This window comes from Eumetopias jubatus, unplaced genomic scaffold (genome assembly GCF_037043125.1).
Source record: "Eumetopias jubatus isolate StellerSeaLion01/CBP00866 unplaced genomic scaffold, mEumJub1_p1.0 scaffold_5, whole genome shotgun sequence".
Taxonomy (NCBI): domain Eukaryota; kingdom Metazoa; phylum Chordata; class Mammalia; order Carnivora; family Otariidae; genus Eumetopias; species Eumetopias jubatus.
In genome coordinates this window covers 36,058,067-36,069,027 of record NW_028274811.1, presented here as the reverse complement: position 1 = coordinate 36,069,027, position 10,961 = coordinate 36,058,067, and the positions used below count along the sequence as shown (strand labels likewise).

General features: G+C 45.9%; 1 protein-coding gene across 6 annotated transcripts in view; it reads left to right on the top strand.

The window, feature by feature from the left end:
* Positions 1-7,508: 7,508 nt before the first annotated feature.
* NR3C1 (nuclear receptor subfamily 3 group C member 1) overlaps positions 7,509-10,961 on the top strand; it is a 124,850-nt gene continuing 121,397 nt past the window's right edge. Inside the window, exon 1 of one of the 6 annotated variants that reach the window (XM_088023302.1) lies at positions 7,509-7,528. The gene's annotated coding sequence lies outside the window, so the exon portion shown is untranslated. Of the gene's footprint in view, positions 7,529-7,555; positions 7,826-8,190; positions 8,298-8,580; positions 8,691-9,059; positions 9,522-10,961 lie in introns of those variants that run through there. The other 5 variants (XM_088023303.1, XM_088023301.1, XM_088023304.1 and 2 more) reach the window with 5 other exon arrangements.

Sequence of the window (10,961 nt, the reverse complement as noted above, 5' to 3'; positions counted from 1 at the left end):
CACTAAAATTAGTAGAAAAGAACTCTCTTTCCATTGAAATTACTAAGCTGGTAGGATATTTTAATTCCAGGTGCTATGGGCCACCAGGTGGAGATAACCTTCTCAGGAGAAAAGCCAAAACAAAGTAAAGCTAACAGATCATCCAAACATTTTTGACATCATTTAGCCCCTGGATCCAGCCATACCTGAAACTAATATCCTCTAGATTTTAAGTAAATCAATAAACTTTCTTTTTGCATTAATAGTGGGGTTTCTTTTAAATGCACCAAAAAACCATCCTGCTAGAATATTAATGACAAGCTTTCTTTATAAGTATTGTTTCTGTCAGAAATAATCAAATTACCTAGAGGAGACCCTTCATACTTCAAATCAGTCATGCTAGCCTCCTAAAAGCACTCCCTGATTATATTACCATCTCCATACCCACACCTACCTTGCTACCCTTCACTCCCAAATGACTTCTTGATGCAAATATAGTACCCTATGAATCTGTCACACAGTTCTCCATTGTTCACATGAGTCTGCATTGATAATGACTTACTACTGTATCTGTCTCCATTTCCTCCAACATAGGTATTGTATCTTAATCATTTTTATATTCCTACTGCCTTACACTGGGGCCTAACATGTAGTAGTTGCTATTTTGTTGAAGGAATTGTATTTTGCTGAAGAAATAAATGAATGGGAGAGAAAATTAGTTCAGAAAGTACCTTCTATTAATAATGATTCCATGATTAATTGAAACCATCAGTAAAACAACTAATATCAGAAGACCCAAAGTAAACCAAATTGCTATATCCAAACTGAACCCTCAAAGTATCAGTCATTGGTAGCTGTTTGGTTGGGAATTTTTCCTTTTTCTGGTCAATATGGATGATGAATGGGGAGAGATGGTCCCTTCTTTTGCAAAACATTTACTATTTCAGAAATTCCATAAAATGTAATAATCTCTCTCTCTTTTTTAAAGATTTTATATCTTTATTTGACAGAGAGAGAGAGAGCAGAAGCAGGGGGAGTGGCAGGCAGAGGGAGAGGGAAAAGCAGGCCCCCCACAGAGCAGGGAGCCTGACTCAGGGCTTGATCCCAGGACGGGATCATAACCTGACCCAAAGGCAGATGCTCAACTGACTGAGCCACCCAGGAGCCCCTGTAATAACCTCTCCTATAAAATATTACAAATATAATATGTGATATAATGTAAGACCAAAACAATATATAATATGATGCAAAACCAAAACATACAACCTGTAATGGGGAGTATAGGCCGTATACATTGCAAGAGAGGAAGCAGGAAGAACAGTGGTAGTCAAAAACTCACTGTTGCCTAGTAGGCAATATGGTAGGGTGGCTTCTGGTAGTGTCCTTATTGATGACATAGCAAAGAAAAACTGGGAACAAGAGAAGCATAAAAGAGGCAGCACTGTCTGTGAGCACAGGGCAACTGAGTGAGAGTTTTGTAATTAAAATGGACAAATGCTAAAAAAAATTTACCAGACACTGGGATAGGATCAAGGCATTGGGATGAACAAATAATCCCTCTATGTAGGCAAAAATCTTTGTAATTTCTAGATGAGTAAGATAACTCCTGAGTATGTGAGTTCCAATTATGACATGTTACTGGTATTTGGGGTTTCCCCTCCCCCTCCTAATGTAAGGCAATCAAGTCTAACTTTCTCTGTGTGCTTCAGAGATAATTACTTAAACTCTAGAACTGCCTCTTTCCTTTCCTTCCTCTACGTGCAGCTCCTGACTCCTTTTCTTAGGTCCAGCCTCCCATGCCCTCACTTCCTTCAACCACTGAGCCTTCTTAGTCTTTACCACATGGCCTTCCTTTAGCATAGACAGTTTCATGTCTTCCATAGAGCTACTGAATGACTGGTTTGCCTTCCTTTGGCCTCCAAAATGCTCCCCCTGTCCAATCGTAGCTTCCCACCACCACTGCCACCACCCAGTACAAATCTCCATCTTTCCCTAGACCTATGCACCTACCTCCTCACTGCTCTCCCTTCTTCCTCTTAGCTCCTACCACCCCGGCTTCACATTACAGGTGGAGTGATTTTTTTCAAATAGTAAATTAAGTTATGTCCATTAGTGTGTTGATAAATGTTTGACCACTGCTATCCAGGGAAGGAGGGGAAGGAGTATCCATGTGTCTATTACACATTTTGCTGATATAAAGGATGCGTAGCACACAATTTATAAAAAAAGTAACTCTTTATAGTAAATTCTGTACAGCCACCTGATTTTCCCAGGATGGTTTCAGCAAACTCATGGACATTGTCAACGTACAGTTGGAATGCAACCATATTTGGCAAAAGCAGACTATGAATAAATATTTTATTAAAATTCAGTTCAGAAAAAAAGAAAATTCAGTTCAGGGAGAAAAAATTCCAGTTCAGCAAAGAAGTCGCTCATGCCACTGAAGTTCAAACATGAATGTTGGTTGATGTTTTTTTACATTAACAAGCAAGATGAAAGTGAAACAACAGAGATATATATTAAGAAGACATTCATTCGTTAGTGATGTGAGCAACTTCTTTGCTGATCGGATAATAGTTTTCAACGATGAGAAAAATATTTCCTCAAATTTTTGCATTATTCATAAACTAACAGCTTTAAGTTTAACCTTCGTTACTAATATTTCTTCTATCACTTTCTTAAGTTTAGACAATCAACAAAAGAAATCAAGCTCTGATTTGTAGTTTTCCAATTCTGTAACTACTCCACCAGTTGATTTCAAACTACCAAAATAACATTTCTGAGTGCAGAATTGGAAGAGATAGGCTCTATCATATCACTATATAATACACACATTATAAAGAACAGATGGAGATAACTTTAAATCATAGATACTAGTAAAATGTTGTAAAATAATTATGAAGTGAGGTTTTGAGCAATTACTACCTTCATTTTTAGAATATTTAATTGTAAGTTTGTAAATAGTTTAGTTTTTAGTATTGGCTATGATTAACAAGTGACAGACAAAATTCCTGAAAATTTACCAGTCACCTCTTGCAAGCTGATACAACTGGCTCAAACTCTCTCCTGAATTGTCACTCCTCTACTTAAACTTTAAAGCTGCCCATTGCACAGATTATCTGGGGAATGGGCAAAGGGAGGTCATGACAATTTTCAATAAAATCAGTAATCACTTTTGTTGTGGTGAATTGATGATGCAAAAATTCTATGAGTCCCTCCCTGTTTTCTCAACTCCTTTTACATACATCATCCCATTTGAGCCTTACAGATTTCCTATGAGATGATAGGCGGGGTAGATAGCATTATCCTCCCTTTTCAGATAGAAAAACAAGCTATGAAGGAGTAAATGACTGGCCCCAGCTCATTCAGTTAGGCGGCCCAACAGGATTTCAAAACTAGGGCTTACATTGAAAAGTAAACAGGAGGCTAGAGAAAATTTAACTAATACTGAGGTCACATTTAAAAAAAAATGTAACAAATGTCCTTATAACACTCCAGAGTCTGGTATCAAGCATATTTATATCTTGTGACGGGATCCTTACATCAAGGATGTTTTGATCTTTTAAACTCCACTATTTCTGACTTAGCTTAAAAACAAAATACAACCCAGTGTGGCCTAATAAATAAATAAGTTGTAAGCACCAAAATGGAAATGTAGGTTTTCAAAAATTCGCTGACCGATTCCACCTAAAAATGGAGCAGATTGAAACAATCTCTACCAAAGGAACATGGGACAGAAAAAGGAGATTAAATCAGAAGAGGAAGAAAGCTAATGACATAATGGCCAGCCACAAATGCCACAAATGCAAAACAAAGTACATAATATTTGTTACAATTATTCAGTGTACTTGCTCTAATGTCTCTAAACTCTAAAAACATGAGGTTCCTGGCTTATTTCAACACCTCCCTCATTTATTTGCTCATATTTACCTTATCCTTGAATCAGGCACTGCTTAAACCAAGTTCTGCCAGCATAAGGAATATAGATTTAACAGAACACCCATAGAGCATGTCATGCCTTTGAGCACAAATTGTGATATTTTAGGTTGCATATGATGAAATCATTGAAAGCATTATGAGAAGCAGCAAGACACCAGGGATGCTGGTAACAATTTAGCATTTCCCAGTTCGTGTGGGAATGTTAATTCCAATTACAAAGAGAGGTACCAAAGTGGAATTCATTATGATTAAGAACTTGCTGTACTAAGTGTGAGTTGTTTATAACAGGCATGTCTGGTGTAAAATGCAAATACTGAAGCAGAAAGAGATGGGACATTTAAAGCTTAGCTGGGTTCTCTTGAACCTCTTACCTTACAAAGTTAAACAAGAATAGTACTGTTTCCCAAAGTTGAGTTATTTATTGTAAAGAGTCATCTAATAGCTATGATAGCTGCAAAAATAATTTTTTTAAATAAGTTGTTTGGGTTGGCTTAATATAAATTAGCATATGCAGTGAACCATCCTATTCAAAATTTTTAATACATAAAAACGTGGTAGGTATTTATTTGATTCCAATTTACATTTACTATCACAGATGTAAATTGTGTGTGTTGGGGGTGGGGGTGCGGGAATAGAACAGATAGAAAATAGAGCCATGACTAAGAATTATGCGCTGTAGGAAACTAAGTCACAAAGAGGTATCTTTATGTAAAAGGAAATATATGTGATAAACAATGGTACAGGTGGGAATGGATGTTGTATATGCCCTTTCTTCAGCAGGATGGACTCCTCTTAAATGACACTACTCAATGCCTTTATCTCAACTAATTCAAGTTCTCCATCCTCCCTGGAAAACAATCGACTGATGCTTAGGGAATGCTGAACACTGCAGCCAAGGTTAATTCTTATGTTCCACACATTTCTGCTCCCACCAAGTTAAGCTATAGGTTTACCAACAGTTCCTTAGGGGTTTTTTCCCCAAAAAAATCTTAATTCCATTTGTGCCTGTTATTGTAATTACTTAAATAATTAAATGATGAAATAGGATTAAAAAAAGTAATAGTTGTTCTATAAAATCTAAATGGAAAGATGCCATATAAACAATCACTGTCAAATTAGGTGGATGCAAGACAATTTTAACAGATTGGGCTGAAGTCAGGAGGCATAAATCATACAAATTCAGAAACTGACACTCATTTATATTTGTAAGTACTTTTAATTTTTTGTTCCAATTAAAAAACAAGGGAAATAATAATACTACATATTAATAATAATTGATGCTGCTGATTAAACACTTAATAAGTCCCAGGAATTAGTCTAAGCACTTCACATATATGACTCATTTAATCTTTCTAGTAACTTGGGTTAATACTATTATCATCCCCATTTTACAGATGATGGAAACGGGGGCACAAAAAATTAGGTCACCCAAGGTTATATTCTTCATAGTGGTGCAAGTCAGCCAGCCAGTGTTGTTCTTAACTGCTGTGATGTACTGATGCAATGTGGGTACAGTTTATACACAAATGAAGACATGAACTCCAGTTAGTGGGCTCACAAAAGCTTTCACCAAAGAGGTAGCACATACATGTTAAGTTTTAGGTTTAAAACTTCATATTTCCAAGTGATTTTTTTAAAATAATTCCTTCACTTTAACTGACTTTTCAGTTTAATTAAATACTAGTCCAATTCCAACAGCTAAAAGACTTTGCCTTCAAGAAATGGGCAGGTGTGGGACACCTGGGTGCCTCAGTTGGTTAAGCATCTGCCTTCCGCTCAGGTCATGATCCCAGGGTCCTGGGATGGACTCCTGCATCGGGCTCCTTCCTCAGCAGGGAGTCTGCTTCTCCCTCTGCCTGCCACTCTCCCTGCTTGTGCTCTCTCTCTGACAAATAAATAAATAAAATCTTTAAAAAAAAAAAGAAAGAAATGAGCAGGTGAAAGATGCTGGTCTTAACAGAATGGGAGTTGGGATCTCTCTACACTGGAAGGGAATTATTATAGATACTTGAGCAGGAGCACAACACGATTTAATTAATGTTTTGGAAGAATAATCTGCAGTGAGGCTTGGGTTATTTCAATGGGAATGGGAATGATAAAACAGATGAACAGAATGGTCAAGAAATGTTAGCCATAAAGCATAACAATTCTAACTCTGAAAAACAGACACTGGGTTAATCTACAGTCTTTGCCGGCATTCAGATGAATATGACAGACTGAAGAATGAGTTTTTTTTCTATCAAATTAAAAAATTAATAGGCATATGTAAACCACTGAAAATGTTACACTTCTGCCCAATTGAAAGTGTTTTCAATAGCAATTTTTAATTGAAAACAATGTGAGTCTTTTTCCATTTCAAGGCAATCTGCTGGACTTGCAGACAAAATGAGTGGCAAGAAAGTTAATGGAGAACTCTTGTAAAATCAGTTGTTATTTAAAAAACGGAATATATAACCCATATTTAAAGAGGTAAGAGATGAGGTGGATTCTTACAGCAGAGATTCAATTATGAAATAGGTTTATGGTATGGGGAGGAGCATTCTATTAGATAACTGTTACTGTCCCTTCACATCTATTAGATAACTGTTACTGTCCCTTTACATATGTTAAACATATACAAATTATATATTTTTATAAGGTATCCATACATATAATAAATTCCTAGTATAACTTTTAAGCAGACATAGAAGGATAATCATATTGGCATGAGTTATTTAACACACTTTTAAAACATACATATTACATTAAGTTTGGGTCTTGATTTTTTCCCCTCATCAACCTATTGGTAGTTTGGGGACCCATCCACGCAAGACATCTGATTTTGGTAACTGAGGCTCCTAAGGTGGAAAAATTGGCAAGTAGGCAAAACAGTGTTCTTGAAGTAAATCCTCAGTGTCCGTTATGAGCACCCACGGCAAGGGCCTCCCTCTAGTTGACTAGCGCCAAGGGAAAGGAAAAGGGAACCATCTCTTCTGGATCCAGAAAGAGGTTGTGTTAACAATTGGGTTGCTCAGCACCCTTCATAAAAATTCTATGGGCTGAGGGTTCTACGTTGGCAAACGTTTTGGTTCCCTTTTCTTTTCCGAGGCGGAGAGTGGCTCTTCCTTTGCCAAGATGGCGGCCCTACAATTGTCTGGGGGCGGCCCGAATAGATCGTCTCCGAACATGTGCGTAACTAAAATGCTTAGTTTTCTCCTTTCACATCGGATAGCACATGGGGGCAGCGTCCACCCTTCAGAACCGAAGAAGGGGTACTTCGGCTCCCTGAGATGGAGAACCTTTGCCAAGATGGTGGACGCGCGGCCGGGCTGGCGTCACCGTCCTTTACCAAGATGGCGGCGAGCAGCTTCCGGCATGCGCTTCCCCCAATCCTCTTCAAGATGTCAGAGCAGAGGCGGCCGCTGCTAGCGTCTGAGCGCTGCCTGAGGAGTGAGTGGCTGGGGCCGAGCGCCCGGGCAGGGACTAGGTGGAGCTGCGGCAGCCTCCGCCCCCGTCATGAGCTGGCAAGCGCTGTCACCGGTGGGGGCGCAAAAGTTACCGCCCCAAACCCTAAAGCCACACGGCACAACCTTTCCCCGAGTCACAAAAATCATACTAAGTGTCGCACAAGGTAGGAGGCTCGGTCCTGGCAAAGCCCAAGCCCAACGGACGCAGCAAGCTGGGTTAGGGGGCAGGGGCGGGCGTCTCCCGCGCGGACTCCCCTAGCCCCACGCCCCTCTCCTTGGGGAAAGGCCACGTGTTTCCCTCGGACTGAGGGGGAGGCGCGTAACGGGAACAGCTGGAGGGAGTTAAATGCTGACATTTTTAAAACTGCGTGTGTTTTGTTTTGTTTGGAGGGACAGGGGTCCCCTGTACACGAAAGGGTGGGCGACGCATTGAGTGGAGTGCAGCAAATGTCAAGATTCGGGTGAGGGTCCTCCACGGGAAACTTGGACGCGGGCCCTGGAGGGGGTGGAAGGAGAGAGGTCAGGAGTTTGCGGGGGAGGGAGGGCGTACTTTGCAAGCAACTTACTGTTTCGCCTGCAACTTGCTTTTAGGCCTGCCACCCCCTGTTTTCCTTAAAAATAATAATAAAAAGGTGCAAAGAAATTCAGCTCGCCGGAGGTTTTGCATTTGGCGTGCAACTTCCTTCAAGTGTGAGCGCGCTAGCAGGGAGGGACGGTGGGGGTTGAACTTGGCAGGCGGCGCCTCCTTCTGCCGCCGCCGCCGCCTCGCAGACTCGGGGAAAAGGGTGGGGGACGGTCGGAGCGCGGGGGAGGGTGGGTTCTGCTTTGCAACTTCTCTCCCGATGGGAGAGCGCGGCGGCGGCTGTAGACTGGGCCGCCCAGACGATGCGGCGGTGGGAGACCAGCCGGCACGCGACTCCCCCCGGGCCAAGAGTACGTAAGCGTCGACCCCCTCCTCTGCCCTCCCCTCCGTATGCCTCCCCAGAGGGCGTGTCTGGCGGTCCGGCCCCGAGAGCGGCCGACACGCTGCGGCACCGTTTCCGTGCAACCCTAGTAGCCCGCGCTAAGTGACACCCTTCGTGCAACTCGGCTCCAGGGCGGCGGCGCGGACCACCCCCGCGGCGCTGCTGCGGGCCGCGCCCCGGCCCCCCCCCCAGACAACCCGCTGTCACCCGCAGGGGCGCTGACGGCGGTTGCCGCCGAGGTACCCGGCCAGCTCTGGAGTGGGTCGGGAGTCGCGGAGCTGGGCGGGGGCGGGAAGGAGGCAGCGAGAAGACAAACTAGAGAAACTCGGCTTCCCTCCCAAGCCCGCCCCAGAGAGACCAGGTCGGCTCTCGCCGCCTCTCCTTCTTGCCGGCGGGGGGTAGGGGGGAGAAGAGGTGGTGGTGGTGGACTAGAAGAGGTCCTGCGCGCCCGGGGGGCGGCGGCCGGCCGCTACGTCCCGGGCCGTGCCGGGGGCCGGGGGCGTGTAGGCGTCGTCGGGACCCTGGTGGCTGGGTCCCCGAGGGCGTGGGGGCGGGGGCTGCAGCCTCCCCTGCAGTTGCCGAGCGTCGCCAACAGGTTGCACCGTTCCCCGCCGCCGCGCGGCCCCTCGGGCGGGGAGCGGCCGGGGGTGGAGTGGGAGCGCGTGTGTGTGCGAGTGTGTGCGCGCCGTGGCGCCGCCTCCGCCCGCCCCCCGATCGGTCCCGCTCGCTCGCCGCGGTCGGGCGGCCCTTTCGCGTGTCCGCGCTCCCTCCCCTCCTCCTCCTCCTCCTCCTCCTCTTCCTCCTCCTCCTCCATTTTGCGAGCTCGAGTCTGTGACTGGAGCCCCAGTCACCGCCCGCCCGTCGGGGACGGATTCTAGTGGGTGGAAGGAGACGCCGCACCCGGAGCGGCCGAAGCGGCGGGGCGCCGGGACGGAGGACGCGCGCCTGAGAGCCCGGGCTCGCTGGGATCGGCGCGGGGCTGGGGGCTGGCTTGTCAGCTGGGAAATGGGAGACTTTCTCAAATAGGGGCTCTCCCCTCCCCCCCATGGAGAAGGGGGCGGCTGTTTACTTCCTTTTTTTAGAAAAAAAAAATCTCTCTCTACTGCTCCTCCTGCTTTCACATGTTAAGTTGTTTATCTCGGCTGCGGTGGGAGCTGCGGACGGTGGCGGGTGATCGGCGCCCCTGCCAGAGGTAAGAGGTGGGGAGGGCCGGGGGCCCGGGGCCCGCGCGGGCGCTCGCTCCCCCGAGGTGCGGGCCGGGGACCTGAGGCCGGCTCGGGGGCTGCCGCGGGAGCCTGCAAACTTTTATTAGCCTCGGGGAATGGGGGTGGGGGCTGGCGAGGGCCGGGTGATGGTGACGAAAGGGCAGCGCGCGGGTGACAGCGCTGGCCTCTTCCTCTCCCTCGGCCGCCGTCCCCGGGTCGGGCTGAGGGGGAGGAACCTGAGCTCTCTGCGAGTGGAGCGTCTTCGAGCTGCCCCGGCTTTCGGTCCTCTGCTTCCTGGCGCGGAATTCTGGTTTCTGCAGCCTCCCCCCGCAAAGTCCCCTGTCAGTGCCCTCCCGGGGGGCCTCCCAAACACCCGTTTTATGGTGAACACCGAGCCGCGTTTGAATGCTACTCGGCCGAATGTTTCCACTCCACCCTAGTGCGCCCGAGCGCGATCAGGGTTTCTGTCGAGGCTCCAGCGCGTCTCTTTTCTGGCGGGCACGCAGGGGTGGGTGGGTGGGTGTGTGTATATGTGTGTGTGTGTGTGTGTGTGTGTACACACGCAGGGGGCTGACAGCCTGCAACTTGGAGACTTCGGTCAGGGCTGGCGTTATCTGGTAGAAGTGGGCGTGTCGGAGAAAGAACTCAACAGGTCTGGACACATTTCTCTTTTTACCCTTGCACTTTTTTTCTCCCCGGGGAGAGGGTTTGTTCTTAAGCGCTTGGCATCATTGCGTGCCTGACGCTCCTAAGTGGCCCCTTGTGGAAAAAGACGTTCCCTAGCCGGAATAGTTCTGTGGTGCGTTTTTTGTGCAGCGCTAGTTTGACGTTTGGGGCCGCAGGCTGGGTAACTGCCGCCTTGTAATACCACTTAAGACGCCTTGGTACGGTTCATTAAGGCCCATTAATGTGACAGTTACTTGCAATTTAAACTGGGGGCTAAAGTCGTTGGAGGGATCGTTTCGTTTTATGAAATACTGTTTTGGTTTCGAGTTTGAGGGCAGCTGTCAAGGCGGCGTGGAAATTCATTAGGCTCCATTTGATACCTTGTGTTTAGAGATCGATATCAGATAAACTCGGCGGAGGGGCGGGGAGATGAGCAGTTTACCCTCAAGATGTGTAGAAGCAGGTCCCAGCCCTCTCTCTACCTTAATCCCACTCCACTTCCCACGAGGGCCGGTGAAGTTTCTGCTTCGGAAGGTCTCCGTAGAGCAAAAGTTTCCTTTCATTGGATGGGATTTGACTATGATGTCCCAAATGTGCTTATCAAAGTGTTCTCCTGCCTCTTACAACATCCTGATTATAAACAATATACTACCAACCTAATACTCTTGAGAACAGCCTCTGAATGGGGACTGGTGAGGGTTTAGAATACAGAGAAAATTATTCTGAGCATTTTATTGGCTGTTCTTTTACCTGAGTTTATA